We start from the raw sequence: 20,406 nt of genomic DNA, 5'->3' as shown, positions 1-20,406 counted from the left end.
TACAAAGTGCTGCACCTCGCAATTCGTTTCAGTGGCGCAGCAATAGCATCTTCTAAATCTTGTCATTGATTTCAAAAAGCGCAGGAGAGGTACAGCACCAAAACTATTTCATGACTTTCCTGTACCTTCTACTCTGACGGTGCTGGTTTGGTGCAGCCGCTCACACAGCTTAACAAACAACATAGCATTAGACGTGGGTGCTGTACCCACCTTTATAAATGCGGCGTGTTTTGCCAAGATGTTTGCACCTCATTAAATTAAGCGAACAAAAATAAGGAGTCCACCTTGTCGGCACCTTGTCATTCACTTGTGATGCCGCACCGCTGAACTCCGGCCGCACAAGTTCTGAATTTCTCGTGCACAGCTGTGAACCAGTTTGGATTGGTGAAGGTGAATTAAACTGACCCTTGAAAGCTGGAAGCTTGAAAATATGAAAAATATGTTAACATAAGGGGTCAAAGCAAGTGTTTCGACAAGCAGTCTTGTCTCCTGTGAGGCTACAATGTCATTTGTTCATTTGTTTGAACCCCTGGAAGCCAGAATCAATCTAAATTTGCCCACTACTGTACGACTCGCGATCACTTCATAGTTGGCAGGTGAATCGTCGGGAATTATTAGTTGCACTACATAATGAACACTCCCACAGTGATAGGCATTAACAGGCTTTCCGACATTTAGTTGTGCTTTGTGACAGTTCACAAACAACATTCAGAACTGTTTTGTCTTAATTAACTGTGTTTAGCTCATACAAGGTTACAAAAATATGCACCAAAGCTCATAAGACTGCACTCAATTGCTTTAGCTTTGCACATATGTTCAATGGGCTCCTAAAATAATAAATCATAAAGGTGATGAGCAGTTGCAGCACAGCTTACTCAAAGACGTGAATGCTGTCACGAGGAGCAAGATTGTGTTTATTGCATGTGGTACTGTTTTTTTTTGCAGAAAATCGTTCCAGATTTCTTTGTGCACATCTGCTTCTGTTTAAATTAGGTTGTCATAACTATAGTGTCTACCACTACGAAGTGAAATTCTGTGCACTATGGTCATGAAAAAAAAATCTAGGAAATCGCACAGGTAGTTGAAACATACATGATCTTCACTTATCTACAGCCACACTGCAAGATAGTACGTATTTCAAGTCTTAACCTCTAAAAGTAGCAGGGAGAAAGCAACTTCATTTTCAACCACAAGTATCCTGAAAAAGTGAACACAATAACAAGTGTGTAATAAATGTAACCTTTATTGATCCAGTATTCGGACAGATTGACATCATGTACCACCAATTGATTTCAGGAGTGCTTGCTTGTAAGAGAGTACTGAAGTTCCATGGATATGTCTATGCAAAAAAAAGAGATTGTGCTCAGGTCTGAGGAGATAGTGTGATTTAAGAGTACCAACAAAAATGTATAGACAACAAAATTGTACAATGCATACCTGAAGCTTGTTCTCTTAGAATTAGGTCTTTTTGATCTGCAAGGACACACCTCATAAGTGTTCCTTTAGCATACATATTCGCTGCATACTCAGAAGACTGGTCATTACCTGCGACGAGAAATTATAGCTGTGGTAACTTTGTAACTTAACTCTACAATAAATGTAGCAAGCCTGAAATATTTTAGGCCAATTCTCTAAATACATAATACCTATGATATGGGCTCACGGCTGAGTTTTAAAACTAGTGCCTACGCTCTCGACACGACGCGACATTGCAGAATTCTGAAGTACTCAATGTAACATTGCAGAGCGAGAAAGATTCAGAAGTGCACGCATCCGCAATTGCTTATTTAACAAATTTAGCAAAACTAAATTGCTCTAACTGCGCGAGCTATCTATCGGCAATGTGCAAGTTTCCTTCCCGATTCCACATCATGCATTCGCTTCAAGATCAACACTACGGGGCAAGCGTCGCATCTGACGGCAGAATCGAACCCTTGTCCTGAAGCCACGCTATTATACTTGAGCGCCGCAACACAATGAGAGCAACGTTCATTCAGCGATTTCGATGTTCAGTTATATGCATATGCTTGTTAGCTTTCAAGAGTCTTTACACGTGGGTTGAAAGCTTTCGATATGTATGAGTGACTTGTTTTATTTGGACCCGAACGTATACATTGATTGTACCGGCTTGGACACTCGCAATAAACGATGCAAACCTGACTTGATTGACGTTGTTTTTGCCAGTCGAGGCCAGCTAGGTCCCCTGGCGATAACTACAGGTGCGAAACGTGATTGGGCAACAAAAAAAAACAGAGGAAGCGAGCAGCGCGAACCAGCCGCAGCCCCCCCCCCCACCTGCAGCAAAAAAAATATGCGTCAATATATTGATCATGATAGTACTACTAGCGCCATCACGCCTCGCGGTATTGCAGCTCAGTACGCCGCCGCTACGTATTTGCATGTTATTTTGATACAACAGCCCAAAGGTACAGTTTCCGTTCTCTAAACTGGTAGGTGTTCTGTGGTAGACCTATGTGTCAGAGAAAACAGCTCGGCTCTACGAGTATCTAAACTGTCGGCCCCAGTGCTGAATTCGTAACACCTCCGTATATATGCTGAACATAAACCTTGTTCAACTCACCGTCGTCTCGTCCGCTCGTCTATCAATTCTGCGCCGAAGCAGTCGCGAGCTGAGAAACCTACGCTACGAAACGGCTGGTGACCTCCTCGGCGGAGTTCGAAGCAGTGGTGCCTTCGGGACCGTGTTGGCGTCGCCATCTTTCGGAACAGTGGTTCGAGCGGTGAGATTCGTGGCGCCCTTCTTAACGTCGACGGAGGCGCGCTTCGTAACACTCCATATTCACTCGTGCACCATGGCGCTTAGCAGGTGTGCATACTCTGATAAAGACTCAGAGACACATTAAACGCGCAAAAACGAGCAAATACACGCTTTCGTAGGCTACGGCGCGTGTGCTCCCAAAGCAGACGCTCTTGAGATCTTCAGTAACATGAGACTACAGTGCCGCCGCTGCTGTCACCCGCCGGAGAATCAGCCGAGATACGGCGCGGCCAACGCACTCACTCCACTGCCCCCTTCTAGTACAGTGTAACCGAGCACAGAAAAGAAAGGAGACTTCGTTCGCACGGTTCACGAGTGGAGCAGTCAAGGTCGTCCCCTTTGGGACTAGAAGGGGAAGCCTTATTCGGTGCAGAGTCTGGAAAGAAGCAGGCCAGGCGCCAGTGTCTTAGTTTGAGCCATTGTTGGCATGCACGCGTGCTATCGAGAAGGACTTGGGGACGCGACCACTTGGCTGACCGAGACGAAGTGGCGGAAGGGAGACGACCATAACCTCCTCCGCTGTAGGTCATTACCGAGTGTTATTAGGATGTCGGGGCGCCTTGCTGTCGCACGCACACCTGGTAAGTGCACAGAGCCCAATGGTGTACTCACCACTCTTAAGGAGGCTTCTACGAAGCAACATTTATTTATAGAGCTGATGGAGGTCGAGCGTGAAAACGGCTGCCGACGGAGGCAGCACGGCCTGGCATGGGAGAGAGTGTCAGACGCAGAGAACATTTCTCTTTGCGTGTTTTATTTGGTAACTGTTTTTACCAATGTACACTCTAAGGCAAAAGGGTGTTAAAAGGGTGTGTGGTTCGTCGTTTTGGTGATTAATGGGGCTGCCACAACCATTAATCCCTTTAAAAGCTAACGACACCAGGACTAACAGTTAGTCCCCTCGAAAGACTAACATTAAGTCCTCACATTTAGTCCTCACAGTCCTCATAACAACATTTAGTTCTCACAGTAACTGCTAGTCCCAAAGTTCACCCCAAAGGACTAACATTTATAAAGTCTTCCCATTCGCACCTTATAGAGCAACTGTTAATCCGCACATTTACACCTTACCGGGTAACCGTTATTCCTCCCAGTTGCACCTTGCCAGACAAACGGTTGATGCACTCAAATACTCCATTAGGATGAACTTTTTGTCCCCAGTTCAAACATTATTTTTTGTTTCTTTTCCACCAGGCCCAATACTTTTTTCGCCTCTTTTTCTGCGCAGTGAGCAACAAATTGTGCCGAAAAGAACACGCGAAAATGTAGTTAGCCACCTATGTGTAACTGCTTTCACAGTCACAGAAACAAAGAAAGACAAAAGCAAGACATCGAAATCTTTTATTTTTCTACATACACATGAAGTTCCCTCATTGTTTTAAGTGAATTCATGGTGAAGTGTACAAATACAGTCTCGTTGTCAAATCTTGTTCACTCCTTGGGGAGCTCCTCTGAGAGAAGCGATAGATGACAGGCATTGCAGACGCCAGCGCACGCAGCCTTCTGTTTGTTCTGTTCCCACGGCTGCACGTACAATAATATAGTAAAAATAGTTAGGCACACGTGACAGAAGATGAAGATGCCCGCATATGACAAGTACGTGCACGTTAGTATAAAAACAAACTTTAAAATATGACACACAAATAACTTTACCTTCACATCTCGCACAGTCCTTCTGAAGCTGCTCTGACGAAAGAAATGGATGACAGGTATCGCAGACGCCAGTGCACACAGTCTTCAGCACGCTGTGTGCCCACGGCTGCACAATAAGTATGTAAATAGTGAGTCACACGTGACAGAGGATGAATACAAATGCATATGAGAAATACGTGCAAGGTGAAATGAAAACATGCGTGAGATATGGCTTTGTAATAATTCCACCGTAAAGTCACACATTGTCAAAGACTCATTTCGATTCCCGTAGCGCAACAGCTCAGGAGTGGCGGCTGCAGCCACAACTCTGCGAACCTCCGTGCCGCTAACAAGACGGCGAGTCCTAAATAAGCGACGTCATTCAGCTCGAGCAAGCGAACGCGAGACCAAACACGGTGTTGCACGCAAAGTGTGCGCCGCCAGCGAGCTTCGAACAGGAAAGCGAACGTACGCTTCCCCGCCGCCACGAACAGCGCCGAGCTGGTTTGGAGCTAGCGCCGAAGAAATCGGCGGTAATGTGGCCCGGCCTTTTCCACAAACACGAGCGAGTGCAGAGCGCAAACGCGAGTCCGCCGCCGTGACCAGCGGACGCCACCGAGCTGCATGCGACCGACTGTAATAGCGACCGATTTTCAGTGAGTTACGACGCTAGCGAAAGCCCCGCCAGCCCGTGCTGGTGCACTTACAGCACGCGACATACTACAACCAAGCTCTTTACGAGAACTCGCAACGTGTTTTCGACGACTGCCAACACAGCGACGAGGTCTCAGCCCAATATCGTCAGCCCGGAGCTCATCGCGGTGTTGAAGACAGGCAAGCACTCGATGAGCGAGCGTACGGGAGGCCGACGGCAACGGGGGCCAATTTCCAGGCAGTCGCAAAGCACAGGCGAACTGCAGACGCCGAAGCTGACCTTCGCGTTGCATTTCGTGCGTGCGATATACAACACGCCCGAGCCCGTTGCCGGCAAGCGCGAGCCGTATCGCGCACGCGACAAGTAGAGTAGAATAAAGATTGATAACCTACTTGCCTTAGAATCCAGTGCTGTTTTCTGTCCCGAGTCGTACTGAAGTATACATCGGATAGGCCTGTTGTCTTCTCGGACACCATATTGGCCTTCCCAACTTTTGCTGTCGTGTGTTTGTCGCGACTATCTTGAAGCCAGAGATATACAGCGTGGCGTGGTGACGTGTCAAGACTTGCTCCAGACTTCATGGGTGCAGCGAAACGCAAAAGCAGCAGCCCACGCTCATCCAAGCGTACACACAAGCACGACGTCGTAATTTTTAGATCGTCGAATCCAGGCGGCCGTGGTCGAGCACTCCGAGCGTGACGCAACGCGAACCTTCGCCGGAAAAATACGTGGAAAGACTGAGCCAGCAGAGGAGAAGAAGGACGTGTGTTCTGTGAAGAAGGATGGTTGGTCACCTTGGCAACGCTTTTCGCGCTGCCTGTAATCCCCGGGTGGTTCATCGGGGAGACTAAGTGGTTTCGCGCCACACGCTTCCCTCTGTGGTTTCTCGTCAACGGTCTATCCGTTCATCGCGCGCGCCTATTGGGCTGCGTTACTCCTTTTTTGGGTAATTTTGCCTTAGAGTGTAGTGCCTGTTATGAAAGTGTTTCTGCGATTGGTTGTGATGATGCGAGTCCCAACATGTCATTAGTTTGTGTGAAGACTCTTTGTTTGGCCTAGGGTTGAAAAGAGGATGTTTGAATCTGAAATAGGAGAGTGAAGGTTCAGCCTTGGACTCGAACAATAGCCTGAGGCTGCAATAAAGTGGCTCTTCACCGGACTACGGCTCTTACTTCGCGCTGCCACCGTGCACTTGAGTCATCGAAGGGACCCATTCCGAACGTCAAACATCTTCCCTACTTAGCTAGTGTAGAAGCTAGTCGAGGAGGAGGAAATTTACTGGATGGATGGATGGACGGATGGATGGATGTGTGAATGGATGGATGGATTCGGTTGTGTACTTTACATCGAGCGGCGGCTCACGCCACCACCCACTGTGTGTTTAAGGATTAAATTTCAGTCGCGCCTCAATTTTAGCCACCAATCAGTGGTCTGTCTGTCCATCTGTCTGTCTACATTTGTCTGTTTGTCCGCCCTAACGATACCTCAAAGGGAACCAAACGGCCAACCCCATCCACAGCACCCACCCATGTTGCTCAAGGTTTAGCGTTCATAGTTGTTGCGATCGTCAATTAAAAAAGCAAATATTGCACATATCTGAGGCACCATAACAACACGTCTATGTTTTGTATGTCTGCCTTTATACTAGAAGAGGCACACACAAGTAACTCCAAAGTCTGTAGTGTTTTTCGCACTGCGCTGACCAACCAAGTGGCTTTAAAAGAGGAAAAAGGAAGAAAAAAGCGCAGTCCCGTTACTGCCTCTCTTGATCGAGGGCACCTCCACAGTTAAGCGCAGGGAAGGGGGGGATGGAAGTAAAGAGACAGAAGAGAAGAGGTAAGAGTAGAGTCGTGAAAAGCATTCCATCACTCGTATCGCGCACGCGCGCAAGAAACAAACGCGGCAGGCGCGATATACAGAAAGGCCCACCGAGAAGCCGGGGGTGAAGAGATGCGCCCGTCAAGGAGAAGGGAGAGAAAAAAAGAGAGCAAAACAAAAGAAACCTCTGGACAAGTGAGAAAAAGTTACGGCACTCCCGAACTGATAGTGAAGGGGTGAGTGTGTACTGCAAAGGCTGAATGTGCCCACGTAGAATAGGAAGGGAGAAAAGATAAGAAAAAAAAACAAGAAGGAAAAAAAGCCGTCAGGCAGCTCCGAGCAGCCCCCGTAAACAAGGACACGTGGAACACGGAGCAGGAAGAAGACGTGGTGCCCAGGGTGATGTAGCAGTAAGGGGAAGAAAAAAATAGAAAGAGTGGAGTAAGCATACGCGAAAAGAAGGTATGCCACACGCAGTCGACTGGGACTTACCACCAAGAAGGCCAGCGGCACAGTGATGTGCACGATTTATAACGGACGGGAGCCGGCTTCTTGATAACCAGGTGAGTCCTCCAGGTTGATGCCAAACTGTTGGGCACGAGCCTCGAAGGGGAAGAGGGCCCAAGAAGCGACATTGCGATCATAGCAATCTGGTAGAGCCCTGAGCGCCACTCGAAGTGCTGTAGCAAGGGCGGTCAGGAGCTCGTTCCTTTTTTGGATCTCGGGTTGCTGCGAGGTTGCAGTGGCGGGCTCCGTCGTCGTGCTTCTGTTGACGGTGACGGGAACCAGCGGTTCCGAAAAAGCGCGCGGTGTTTGCGTCACTGTCGAGCGCTTTTCGACGACAGTAGGGGCCAGCTGAGCTGTGGCCGAGATCGGAGCAGTCGTCGTTGTGGTGGGGCGACGGGCGCACTCGCTGCAGGACAAGGGGTGGCCTCCGAGGTTGTGTCGCCGGTACCGGCGAGCGCATTTCAGAAGAAGCAACCCTTGATGATGGAGGCGTTGCTGCCAGGGGTCCTAGCATGCTGCAGGGTTTGGCGGCGAGTCACGGTGCCGTCAGTTGAGGCCATGATGACCACGGCTTTGCGATGGAGTTGCCTTGCTGGACAGCGGAGCTCGCTTGAAGGGTGTTTCCCGCTGTAGTTTAGGCAACGGGGGTGTGCTGCACACGATCCTGGGGCGTGCTTGAGGCCGCAGCGCAGGCACCGTTCGCCCCGATAGCAGGTGGCGGTCGTGTGCCGGAAGCGGTCGCAACGGGAGCACTGCAGAAGCCGGGGCTGACGGGGTCGAACTGGGCGCCTTTGCTTATAGAGCAGTATATCCGGCGGGATGGTAGTCCCAGCGAATGTGAGGGTGAGGCGGTTGCCTCTGCGTACACCGGACACGATGGGCACAGGTGAAGCAAGGTTGTCGGCGAGGTTCTCGAAGGGGATCGTTGGGTCCACACCAAAAAACATGCTAACGCAGATGCTCAGCTCGTGTTGTTTGGCTCCAACCTTGGTTGCACAGATCGTTCCGGCCTGGAGTAGGGCAGTCAGATCGGCGGTGGGGTAGCTGTCCACAGCAACAAGGTCGCGCCGGAAATTCAGCCGCACTCGCTGGGTGGCTGGCAACCGCGAAAGGAAGGCGGCGATCGCATCCCTCGAAGCAGCCAAGAAGTTAGCCTTCTTCCCTACCGGCCGAAAGATGATGGTGGCCGCACATTCAATCGGAGGAAGGTCGCCAGCAACGTGGGCACCATCAGAACACGGAAGCGTCCTTGGGGACATGCCGCGCTCACTGGAGGCAGACGCCGTTTGCTCGGCGGCCGCAGTAGTTGAAGGAGATGAGGAGTAGGTGTTGCTGCCAGGGGTGTCCCTTGCAGTTAGCCACGGCCGTGGCAGGAGACGACCAAGCACCAGTGTACGCCTCCGCTTTGCTCGAAGCCGGGGACACAGCAGCAGTGTGATGGCTGTTGACTTTCTCTGCCGCTAGATTTTTTTTGGAGCACGCTGGCTTGGCTTGGGCCTGCTCATGCTGCTGTGTTGGCACCGAAGATGACGCCGAGGCTGCCAGAACTGCATCCTGCTGCGTTGATTTTTTTCGGGTACATCGCTGAGGTGCCATATGTAGCCCTTAAAAGGGCTGTGCGCGAATAGCGCGGAGCGAAGATCGGGATAAGGATGGGAGCGCAAAAACACCCGTCCTTCTTGTTTGAAATCTCATCCGCCTCTTTTTGCGCTGCGCTGACAGTGCAACGCGATGCCCCAGAATGTGTTTCCAACGCTTTGCTACGACGACATGGTGGTGGCACCTCCTCATCGTTTTGCATTCCACACCTTATCACCTCCGAGACTGGCGTGCATTTTCATCCGCTGTCGCGCACGCCTTCGTTTTTGAAGATAACTGTCAGATGGCACTCGTGTCAAACGTGCCTAGATGCGCTTGTTCCCTCCTGCTACACGCTCAAGGCATTCGAACGCAGCGCCTTCAGAATACGATTCACCGATTTTCTTGCGCAGAACGTCAAACAAACGTTTTGTTCACTCTCTCCAGACGCAAGACTATCGTCTTTTGACGACATTTACAGTTTAACGTGTAGATTCGGGCCAATTTTTTCTACTCGTCAAAGTATGTTTTGCCTTCGCTGTCCTTAAACCCCAATGCTTTGAAAAATTCGGCGCCATTATTTTCAACTATAGGGTCAAGCCTTTTACAGAAAACTATCAAATGTTCAGTCGTTTCCTCCCCTCCACACGCACTACATACTGGGTCTGTGCCTCGGTATTTTGCTCGGTACGCCTTTGTCCGCAATACCCCCGTTCTAGCCTCGAAGAGCAGAGAAGTAACCCGAAACTTATCGTAGATCTTTCCCCTTTCACTTCCCTGCTTAAAAATTTGGTAGGTATCCAGTGATGATTTTTTAAGCATTCCCATCATCCACATGTTCCTCTCTGTTTCCTTTCCCTTCTTCTTAACCAATGTTTACTTTTGGCTTGGTATTCTGCTCTTGTGTAAATATTTCTTCGACAATTTTCTTGTTCGTTTCCTCCATTTAGTATCGACATGCTTCATGTACAAATAAACGAAAACTTTTCTAGCCAACGCTCCTATCCCATTTTTCTCACTCACTCCTCAAATTCTGTCTTGCTGCTATCTTCCCTGCATTCAAACGATGTCTATCCCATGTCTCCCTTTACCCCCTTATTTGGGGTATTCCCATGTACTCCCAAAGCAAGTCTACCTATGCCACGTTGTTTATCTATTTATTTTATTTATTTAACAATACTGCCAATCTCATCTGAGATTATAGAAGGGAAGGCATATAAAAACGAATATTTGTTTACAGAGATTCATATTGATAGAAAACACAAAAGCAAGTGGAATTACAAAATGACATGCAAATCAGAGGTTATACGTTGCCATTAAAGAACACGCAATCAAAAAATTTTAGTAATAGCAAAACAAAATCATGAACTTGTTTGTCGTTAAAAAACTACCGCGAAAAAATAATGCATGCATTTGTACTATGCTTTAGAGAAAACAATTAGGCCTTTTTATTGAACAACTTGTTCAAAGAATTTTACGAACAATAAGCTAATCGAAAAACATGTCACTTGAAATAACAATCATAAAAAACAAAACTTTTGTATTAGCAATATGACACTGACTCGTTTATTGGGTTTATTGATTATAAGATGTTTTTAGTGCGATTTGCGAGGCAAGCAATTCGCATTCAAACACAGCTGTAAACAAGTTTATGGATGATTCAGTGTTTAAGGTTGGTTTCAGGGAGTTTCAATCTTTAATAGTTAGAGAAAAGATGAGTATTTAAAGCAATTAGTGTTAAAAGAGTATTCTACAAGAGTATGGGAATGATTATAACAGTTTGGTCTGCCGTGAAAAAAAGATAGATACCTTGAGGTATTTATTTTTATTATGTTGTGGAGTAGTTGAAACATTAGTTTTAGTCTTGTTAGTTTTGTTCGGTTTTGTAGTGATAAAATGCCAGCGTTATTGAGTAGGTGCGTTGGTGAGTCTGTCAGTCTATACTTGCAAAAAATAAACCTTATTGCTTTTTTTTTTGAACCGCTTCTATTTTATTACTCTGTTGGTGGGTATACGGGAACCAGACAGGGCTGGCATAATCTAATTCAGATCTGACCAGGGTAGTATAAGCTATTAGTTTTATATTTGGTGGTGCAAGTTTAATGCGTCTTTTCAATAAAAATAGTCTTTTTATGGCTGTGCTAGTAATATTATCAATGTGGGTATCCCATCCGAGGTCGTTTGAGATCGTTATTCTTAGATATTTATGGCTAGAGACTGTGGCTAAGGGGCAGTTGTCAATCTTGTAAAAAAAGCTGGACCTGTGTTTTTTGTGGGTTATTGTGATGGAGACACATTTACTATTATTGAGGGACATTTGCCATTGTTCTCACCTAGAGTGTACGTCTTCCAGTGCTCGGTTATGAAGAATGCAGGAGTATTATTTCCTGGTAAAGTACGCAGTCATCTGCAAAGAGTCCTAGTTTTACTTCAGATGAGAGGGCCAGAGTAATAATGAATATTGTGAATAATATTGGTGCTAAGACGCTACCTTGTGGCACGCCTGACGTGACTGCTGCTATTATAGAGGTGGTGTCCTTTAACTGTACAAATTGTGAGCGATTTGTTAAGTAATCTTTAATCCAGAGAACAATGGTGCTATCTCCAAGAGTACCTTCTAATTTACTTGTTTATTTTTGTAAGAGAAACACGCTCAAATTTCTTCGGAAAGTCTAAGAAGATGAGTTCAGTTTGTTTATGGTTATCAATGGACTTGGCTGCATCATGTAATAATTCTAAAAGTTGAGTAACCGTTGAAAGGCCTTTCCGGAACCGTGTTGTACAGGAGACAGGGTGTGATTTTTTTCTAACTAAATACTTATGTGTTTCAATATCATATGTTCTGACACTTTACAGACATAACAAGTTAGTGATATTGGCCTGTAATTTGACACCGTGGTTTTGCTGCCTGCTTTGTGTATTGGTATGATTTTTGCGGTTTTCCATACTGCGGGGATATTGCATGATTCCAATTTAATTTTAAGTGTTGCTTGAACTTCTGATTTCATGCAGAAGACCGCATTAACAAACTTCAAACCAGGGACCATGACACTTTTCCAAATCCCTCTCACAGTGTCATACCTATTGTTGTTCCACAGTGCCCTATTTTTCATTAGAGCTGCATTCTTGGTGCTCTTAATCATTATGTATCTTTCATGCTTCCTTAAATACTCAGCTCCGTTATTTATTCATATCCCCAACTATTTGTATTTATCTACTATTTCTAACGTGACTTCCTCTATTTTATGCTCACTGCCTTTGTTATCATTAAAAATCATGGTCGCTGATTTTCTCTGCTAAACTTCAAATTTTACCTATCCCCCTCAATACCACAGGTGTCTATCAGTCCCTGCAGATTTTTCTTGTCGGCTACTAATACTATAACATCTGCATACATCAAAGATGGTAATGAGTGTTCAATGTGTTTTCCTTGCTTGGCAAAAGAGAGGCTGAATCCGAGTTGACTCCCTTCTGATTTAGCTTCTACACCCAGGAGATACAGCATAAGTAACCAAGGTGACAAGAGACATCCCTGTCGAAGCCCACGTTGTATCTCTATAGGCTCAGATACTTGTTCTTCCTAATTGATAACTGCCTTGTTACCTTTATAGATATCCTTTAGAAGATTAGTTTTTCCATCTTCCGCGTCTAATACCCCAGTATTCCTCACAAGTCTTTTTGAATAACACTATCGTAAGCTCCTTTCATATCTATAAATGCCAGCCACAGGGGCCTGTGTTCTTTTCCCACTATTTCAGTACACTGCGTCAATGAAAGTAGATGATCCTCCAACCTCCTTCGTTTACGTAACCCATTTTGTAGTTCTCTCACACCCCTCATCCTCCACCCATGTCTGTAGTCTTTACTTTACTATCAGCATCACCAGTCTGCGAACTACTGATGTCACTGTTATAGAATGGTAGTTGTATATATCGGCTTTGTCCCCCTTTCTTTTATAGATCATGTTCATCCTGCTTGGTTTCGATCCATTGGGAGCTTCACCATCCATTGTTGCTTTGCTCGCTGCCTCTCTTAATGTTTCCTTACAGTTTGGTCCTAGTTTATTTATTAGCATGATTGGGATGCCGTCAGGGCCTGTTGATCGGCTTTCTCTGCCCTTTCCAACTCGCATTGCTCCAGTGAAACCACTGAAATAATTGGTCCATCCTCATCTGGTACAGTGCATTCAGCGCTTTCTTGGTGTTTAAATTTTTTTGTCATCATTGTTCTCATAAATTACAGTGCCTCATCCCCTTCTAGTCTGAACCCTTGAACTGTAGTTATAAACCTCTGTTTCATGCTTGTGCTAATACTCAGAGGCCCTAGGTGGTTCCAACACTCTGCAGCTGCCTTTCTATCCTTTTTGTTTACTTTGGTCATTCAATGGGCCCTTTTCTTCTAATCTTTTGACTGATATAATCGGACGCTTACCTTCTGCAGCTCAAAAAGTTATCCCATTTTCTTTTGACATCATCTTCCAATTCACCTCTCTCTTTAGCATACCTCTGCTGCCTGGAGGCTTCCTGATGTCTTACTTTGGCTTCCTTAAATTCCTCATCTCACCAGCTCTGGGGTTTCTGTATGCTTGCCCGGTTGATTTAACTCGTACCTTAGCAAGCTCTAACTCAAAGAATCGAGTTAGGTTTGCGTACGTCCGCTCTGTTTTAGTGCTCTTGGTGATTATTTTTTAAATCTCTTTCGTTGCTATTTCTATTTGTCTTTCTGAATAAATATTACAGTGTGGGCACTCGTAATGCCGCCCCACCACGGTGGTCTAATGGTTATGGTACTCGGCTGCTGACCCGCAGGTCCCGGGATTGAATCTCGGCTGCGGCAGCTGCATTTCCGATGGAGGCGTGAATGTTGTAGGCCCGTGTGCTCAGATTTGGGTGCAGGTTAAAGAACCCCAGGTGGTCGAAGTTTCCGGAACCCTCCACTACGGCGTCTCATAATTATATGATGGATGGTTTTGGGACGTTAAACCCCGCATATCAATCAATCAATCGTAATGACGCTTTTCCATTTTCATTTCTCTTCCAAAACTCAGCTTCATACGTTTGAGATCACTACCTAAGCTTCTGGACCCATATTCATTTATGTTCATCACCCTTAGCCGATCATACATCCTATGTGAAATTATTGCGTAATCTATCGTCGACTGCAGCCTTTCCTTCTCCCATCTTATCTGCCCTTCGCCTTTTTCGGTGTTGTTGCCAATTATTAAATCATGCTTTTCACATATATTCAATAGCATTCTGCCTGTTGGGACAGTATATCCATCCATGTCTTCTATGTGCGCATTTATATCTCCTAATATATTATCTCCTAATATCTCTTATCTAATTTTCTATCATAACAGCACCATCTATGGTCTATAATTGTCAGCTATACAAAAAATCACTAACGCCATTTAGTCATATTATTTTCAAGGGAATAGGAACACTACACCATCTAGTGAACAATTCATAATGTAGAGGTGGCTACATACATACTACATATACCCTAAAGAGCTTCGTTCTGCAAATAGCTCCTTCTTTCTGCTTCAGCATTATTGATTCGGTAGCGCGCGCTTTGATTGTCTGCGTACAAGCACCACCGAAGTTGAAAGGTGAACCTTTTTACGTACCTGCAGTAAGTACGCTACCAGTCATCACCCCACAGAGGCGTCTGCGTAAGCAGGCGTTTGGTGGGTAATGAAACCACGGACCCGAGCTATTGGGGGGGGGGGGGGGGGGGACTCCTTTTCACGCCTCGCCGTGCGTGTGCTAGCAGCGTCCGGGGAAAAGAGGATCCCGGGGGTTGAGATCACGCTGAGTGCTTGAATCCTAATCAAAAGTTACTTGTCCATCTGGACGTTCTGTGTGCGAGTGGGTAATGTGTTGTTCCAAACACTTGTGCAAGAGACAGGAGTGCCACAGGGGGGTGTGCTTAGTTGTAATCTTTTCATTATCAAGATGAATTCCTGGCGCCTTTGCATTCCACGAAATATGTTTTATTGCACATATGCGGACGATGTGCAGATTGGTTTTAAATCATGTAATCTGTCAATGTGTGAGTGGCAGGTCCAACTAGGTTGATTGATTGCTTTATTTGCTTCGTCACAGTACAGTGTAACTCTGGTCTAAACAAGATGACGAAATGGGCAGAAAAGGATGGCTTCAGCTTGAATGCTCGACAGATCACCAGCGTCTTGGGCTCTCGGAAGCGAGGCCTTCATTTTGATCCAGATGTTCACCTACATGGTCAACATCTCTCGGAAAGACGGGGCATAAGTTTCTAGGCGTAATTTTGAATAGTAAACTAATGGTTCATATCACACAATAGGCACATGAAAAATAAAAGCATAAAAACAATGAATGTCCCAAAGGTATTGTCACGCAACACGTGGGGCAGTCACAAGAAGTATCTGATGGATTTGTACAGGAGCCTTATTCGCACTCGCTTAGACTACGCGGCAATAATCTATCAGTCCGCCACACCAAGCGCTCTGCAGAGGCTTGATCCTGTTCATCATCTGGGCATTCGCCTATCTACGGGTGCCTTTCGCACTAGCCCCATAGAATGCCTTTACGTGAAACCGAATGAGTGGTCACTCCGTGTGCAGAAATCCTTTTTATTATTTGCATATTTTCTGAAGGTTAACGCAAACAAGAAGCATCCGTCACTATCAACTATCAATGACTTGTCCACTTCTACCCTTTTTTATACCCGCCCTTCGCTACGACAGCCCTCCGAACTTCATGTGAGGAGCCTCAGAGACGAAATGGGTGTGCCCATTTTAGAACACTGTTTGGCGGTCACTGTTGCAAATCTCCCAACATGGCAGTGGAAGGTAATAGATTGTTATGTGTTCTTCATATAGCTTTCAAAACACTCTCGCCTTGCACGTATATGTATTTTTGAACTTCTGCAGAAGTACACCAGTCCGGATTTTTTTTACAAATGCCTCTAAGTCCCACACTTCTGTGTCATATGCAGCGGTCAGTCCAATTTTTTTCAGATGTCGGCGTTCTGCACACGAATACAAATATCTTCACAGGAGAAGCATACACGATACTTGCGGCCATAAAACATAATAAACAACTAGAGCTAAAAAGTTATCTACACTGAAACACTGAGGGTAGGAAAAGCCCTAAAAACAATCGCAAACAACAGAAACCCTGTGCCTATCTTTGTATACTCACAATTATGCAAGGTATATTCACAAAAACAGCATGCCCTGGTTTTCTGGGTGTCTGTGCACCGTGAGATCCAAGGAAACGTGTTGGGCGGACTAGCTAGCTACATCCGCCCACGAAAGTGCTGCCAATACAGCCATAGCAGTTCCAGCACTCGACCTGAAACCCTACCTTAAAAGACAACTCAGGAATGATTGGCAGAAATTATAGGGAGGTGAAACGCAGAATAAATTGAATCTTGTAAAGCCACATCTAGGAAACTGGCTGCTAGTGTCGAAGTCATGGCGTACAGAGGTCCCTTTTACTACATTAATTAGGACACACCCACACTACCCATTCACACCTTTTGTACGGTGGCGATCCGCCAAAGTGTGATAAATGTGGAGAACAACTTACAGCTCCCACATCCTCATTTAGTGCAATGAGCTACACTCTTAAAAAATGGAGTGACATTCTCTTCATTCAGGGAGGAACGGCGATGTTCCCAATGTAAGTCTTTAAATAGAGAAACGTTGCTCCCTCATCCACGGAGAAGCGTGTTCCTCTCTATGAAAATCAACATGGCTGACCCCAGGTTAGTGAAGCGGGTAGGCTTAGCAAATGCATCAATTCTCGACTAATAAGGAGTACACGGCACTGAAAGTTACAAACAACTGTCCCGCTGAGCTTGATATCAAACGAAGTGATTATAAAAACAAGCAGATGAACCTGTAGTGATGAAAACATCGCGAAAGAGAACAACGGAGCAAGTAGGTTTCGTTTGGCCAGTGAGGTGACGTTCACTCTGAAAGACACGGATACTGCACAGTCCTCACCCGAAGAGTGCGTGCTAGGCTTGCTGTATTTCTCGCAAATTCACATAGTGTAGCGACGTTATCCGTGCGTTTACGGGGCCGCAGTTCACGAGATGTGCTTCCGAACCGTAGACTCGATCACAGCGAAAGCATTCCGACTCAGTAGTGCAGCTATGATAAATAAATTTTCAAAGTTATATAAGTAGCTGGAGGTGTGAGAGCGTCATAGTCGTGAAGTAAGTGGTAGCTAGCGCCATCTGGATGGAGAGACTGAATATAATAGAAAAAGGTTGCCTGCGGCGACGTACGTTGTCATACCCACCATCACGGCTACCTTGCGGATAATTTATGACTCAACCCATTCAGGATTACTCACTGACACCCGACGCCTAATATATGCTGATGCAATGCATATAGCTAGCTACACATGCACACAAGGACACATAGTACGCATATAGAGTGAACGCAATGAGGAAGAACCCAAAGAATCAATATTCATAGCGGCACACACTTGGCACACATTTTGACGTGTTTACTTTTTTTTTACTCACACCCTACTACGAAAACGCACAAGCTTATATAGCAATGAATTTTGGCTGACCTTAGTGTGCAAAGGTTACATGTAAGTTTTTGTACACTTTTTTACGTTTTCTGGCAATACCACAACATGCACACACATAAATATGTTGTATCTGATGCTTAGACACATGAAACTTTATTAACGGTTGCACAATAATGAACGGACTAATTACTAGAGCTCATCTGGTTTTTGCGAAAACGATTACACCAAGCCATGGATGGAATGCCCATGGCATTTCGAACGCTACGCCGACTCTCGTCCACTGACACAGATATTTTTTTTTAAGCCTCCGAGAATGCAAGCGCTTGCCGCGCGCTAGCCATTTCGCAGGTCACGTCTTTTTCTATTCTTCCACTTGTTACTCGGAGAGGGCGCAGAATGCACACCAGACTTAGTCTCCGTCAATGTAGGTTATGTTCTGTGGTCGCGTCGACCTCGTTTAGTTGTTTCGTGTTAACGTTTGCTTATATTCTTTTTACGTGCTTACCACAAGTCTGACCATTAGCCATGGATACAGTACACCACTAGCCCTTCAATGACAATGTTTTTGATGCGGTAACGACCGTCCTAGCAGTGTATACGTACGTTATAACGCGGGTCTTGCGAGAGAAACAAGCAATGACCTCGCATCCGGCGGTATTTTTTCGTGAGTGATGGCAGTGGCTGCTGGCGTCGCAGCAGCTCTATTACTTGAGTGGAGGTGCTAGCGCTGCAGTGCGCAAATTTACTATAGCGTTATAACATGCTGTGCCTAGATACTTTGTTGTTAGCGCTGTGGCTGTGGTGGTTATTACTCTGGATTCAGAATACTCTTTTCACAAAGGTGAGTGAGCGTTAGTACTCACCTGCTGTGCACAGCTGTTACTAGAAGTGCATTTTGTGTGGAGTTTCTCGCGACAAAGGAGAATCATGGATGAGAAAGGCATATTGCTCGCGTGCATAATTCCGTCTTACCTCTCGGTGCTGGCATGGGCAGTTCAAAACGCATGTGATTAAGAATTTAGTTTAACTGACAGAATTCATTGGTTTACTTTTCACAAAAGTGTAGGTATGATGATGTTTAAAACGTTTATGATAGTTGCAACCCATTCTTGCGAATAAACGCTCAATGAGCCTGTTTCCCTTTGTGCTTTCACCTGTCATGGTAGCATAGCCCTATTGGGTGTCGTGTGAGTATGCTGGAGGACGGAGGTTCAACTTCCGGTCACGGCAGCTGTATTCGAATGGAGTAAACTGCAGAGAACATCCATATGGCAGTAGCGGCACGTATATAACTCTATCAAATGTATATGATCGTGCTTTCACGCAAGAACTGTACAGTGGTATCAGGTTTCCTAGAATGTTGCAAAAATTAGGTGTGATGCTTTCTTATGCGCATCGTTGAATTCATGAGTGCTGCTGGTGCAGTGCGAAACTAAAAATGCGTGGGCTTACCAAGTATGTTAACACCGAAAAAATTCAGTATTTGTATACAGTCTAAGGTAATCGATAAAGCAAGACTGCTTGGGAAGCAGAGCTCTTTGTATTTGTGACAAATTGGTAGTAGAAAACAAGCCGAGACACACAAGGAAGTGTGCGGAACGTCGTGCGAGTGCCAAGCGATAAATAAAGGAAGTCTTTTACTCTACACTAATACAAAAAAGAAACGTCACTGCCGCAGTGCTTGCATCTATCTTAGGTAAAAACGATTGCTCGCGACTGGCCGCGGCCGGCTAGGCTCACCGTGCGCATGCGCACGCAAAACCCCGGTGATTGAGGAGAAACTTGAACACTGAAGGAGGAACGTTGCTCGTTTGGTCCTCGCCGCGAGAGGGCGCGATAGGGAAAGTGCCCGAAAGGGAGGAAGTCGCTGCGCCGAAGGAGGAACGGAGCCCGTTTCTCCATTCTCGCTCCTTTTTTTTGGGGTGTAGATGCTCTAAGAAAAAAACACACTTTTTACTTCCCAACCAACAGCAGCTGCCGCTAAATCCGGCCATGCTCATCGGTAGGTATGCGCCTTTTAAAGTCCAATCACCGTTTGCGTTTTTAAACGATATACATAGCTTTCGCCCCATCTACCGAGCTGATCTATAGCACATATCACGACTGAGGCCACGCCTGCGGTAACTACATATTTATTTATCCCGACCTTTCTCCTTTAAGTTTCACTGTACATACTTCACATTATTGTAATGGTTTTATATTTTCATATTTTTACCAACGTAAGCACGAGGAATTTTAAGGCTCCTACACAGACACATACCATATCATTGTTCACATCTGTCTCCTGAAATGGCGCTCTTTGGTCATCTATTGGCTCTTGCACCATTAAGCACCACAAATCATCATTCTACTAGTTGTCTAGCTACTTTTGATTTCATACAACACACATTAAGGCTCTTCTAAGGAAGCATTTCGATATAGTGTTGTTATGCGTGTGCCATATGCCTACTGATCAAAAGAAACACAGATTGTTCCAAATTGAAATATTTTTAATAAGGGAAGCAGGTGGGCCAAATTTTCCGGAAACGTTGGCGCCTATAAAAAATGAGATCTATGTATAACTTACAGAAACGTCCTAATAACACTAAAAAAATGACCACATATGCTTTCAATTAGGCATAAATTGTGTGCTTCTAAATATGTAATAGGATTACACTTTTACAGGCAATATTCACTTTGATGTGCAACGAAGAAAAACTTCGTGGTCAGCAACATGGTCGCTATCGTCTCGCCGTGCCCACTGTCGAAGATGTGCTGCAGTGGATGCTGTCACTCAGACATGTCATTAAGGATTACTCGAAGGCGGATGACCAGGCCATTTTGGATTATCTGTGGTTCTTATGTGATAATCTTTCTGATGATGTGTCGATCGCCTGGAACGAAATAAAAACTGCGATACATTA

General features: G+C 45.6%; 1 long non-coding RNA gene across 1 annotated transcript; it reads left to right on the top strand.

Moving 5' to 3' along the window:
• Positions 1–7,279: 7,279 nt before the first annotated feature.
• Positions 7,280–20,406, top strand: LOC142796274 (uncharacterized). Its single transcript, XR_012893687.1, has 2 exons — positions 7,280–7,447; positions 20,168–20,406. It is a non-coding gene; the product is annotated as an uncharacterized LOC142796274 (long non-coding RNA).

The sequence above is a fragment of the Rhipicephalus microplus genome, chromosome 2 (assembly GCF_043290135.1).
Source record: "Rhipicephalus microplus isolate Deutch F79 chromosome 2, USDA_Rmic, whole genome shotgun sequence".
NCBI classification, from domain to species: domain Eukaryota; kingdom Metazoa; phylum Arthropoda; class Arachnida; order Ixodida; family Ixodidae; genus Rhipicephalus; species Rhipicephalus microplus.
The sequence above is the reverse complement of the archived record's forward strand: the minus strand, read 5'-3'. Positions and strand labels throughout refer to the sequence as shown.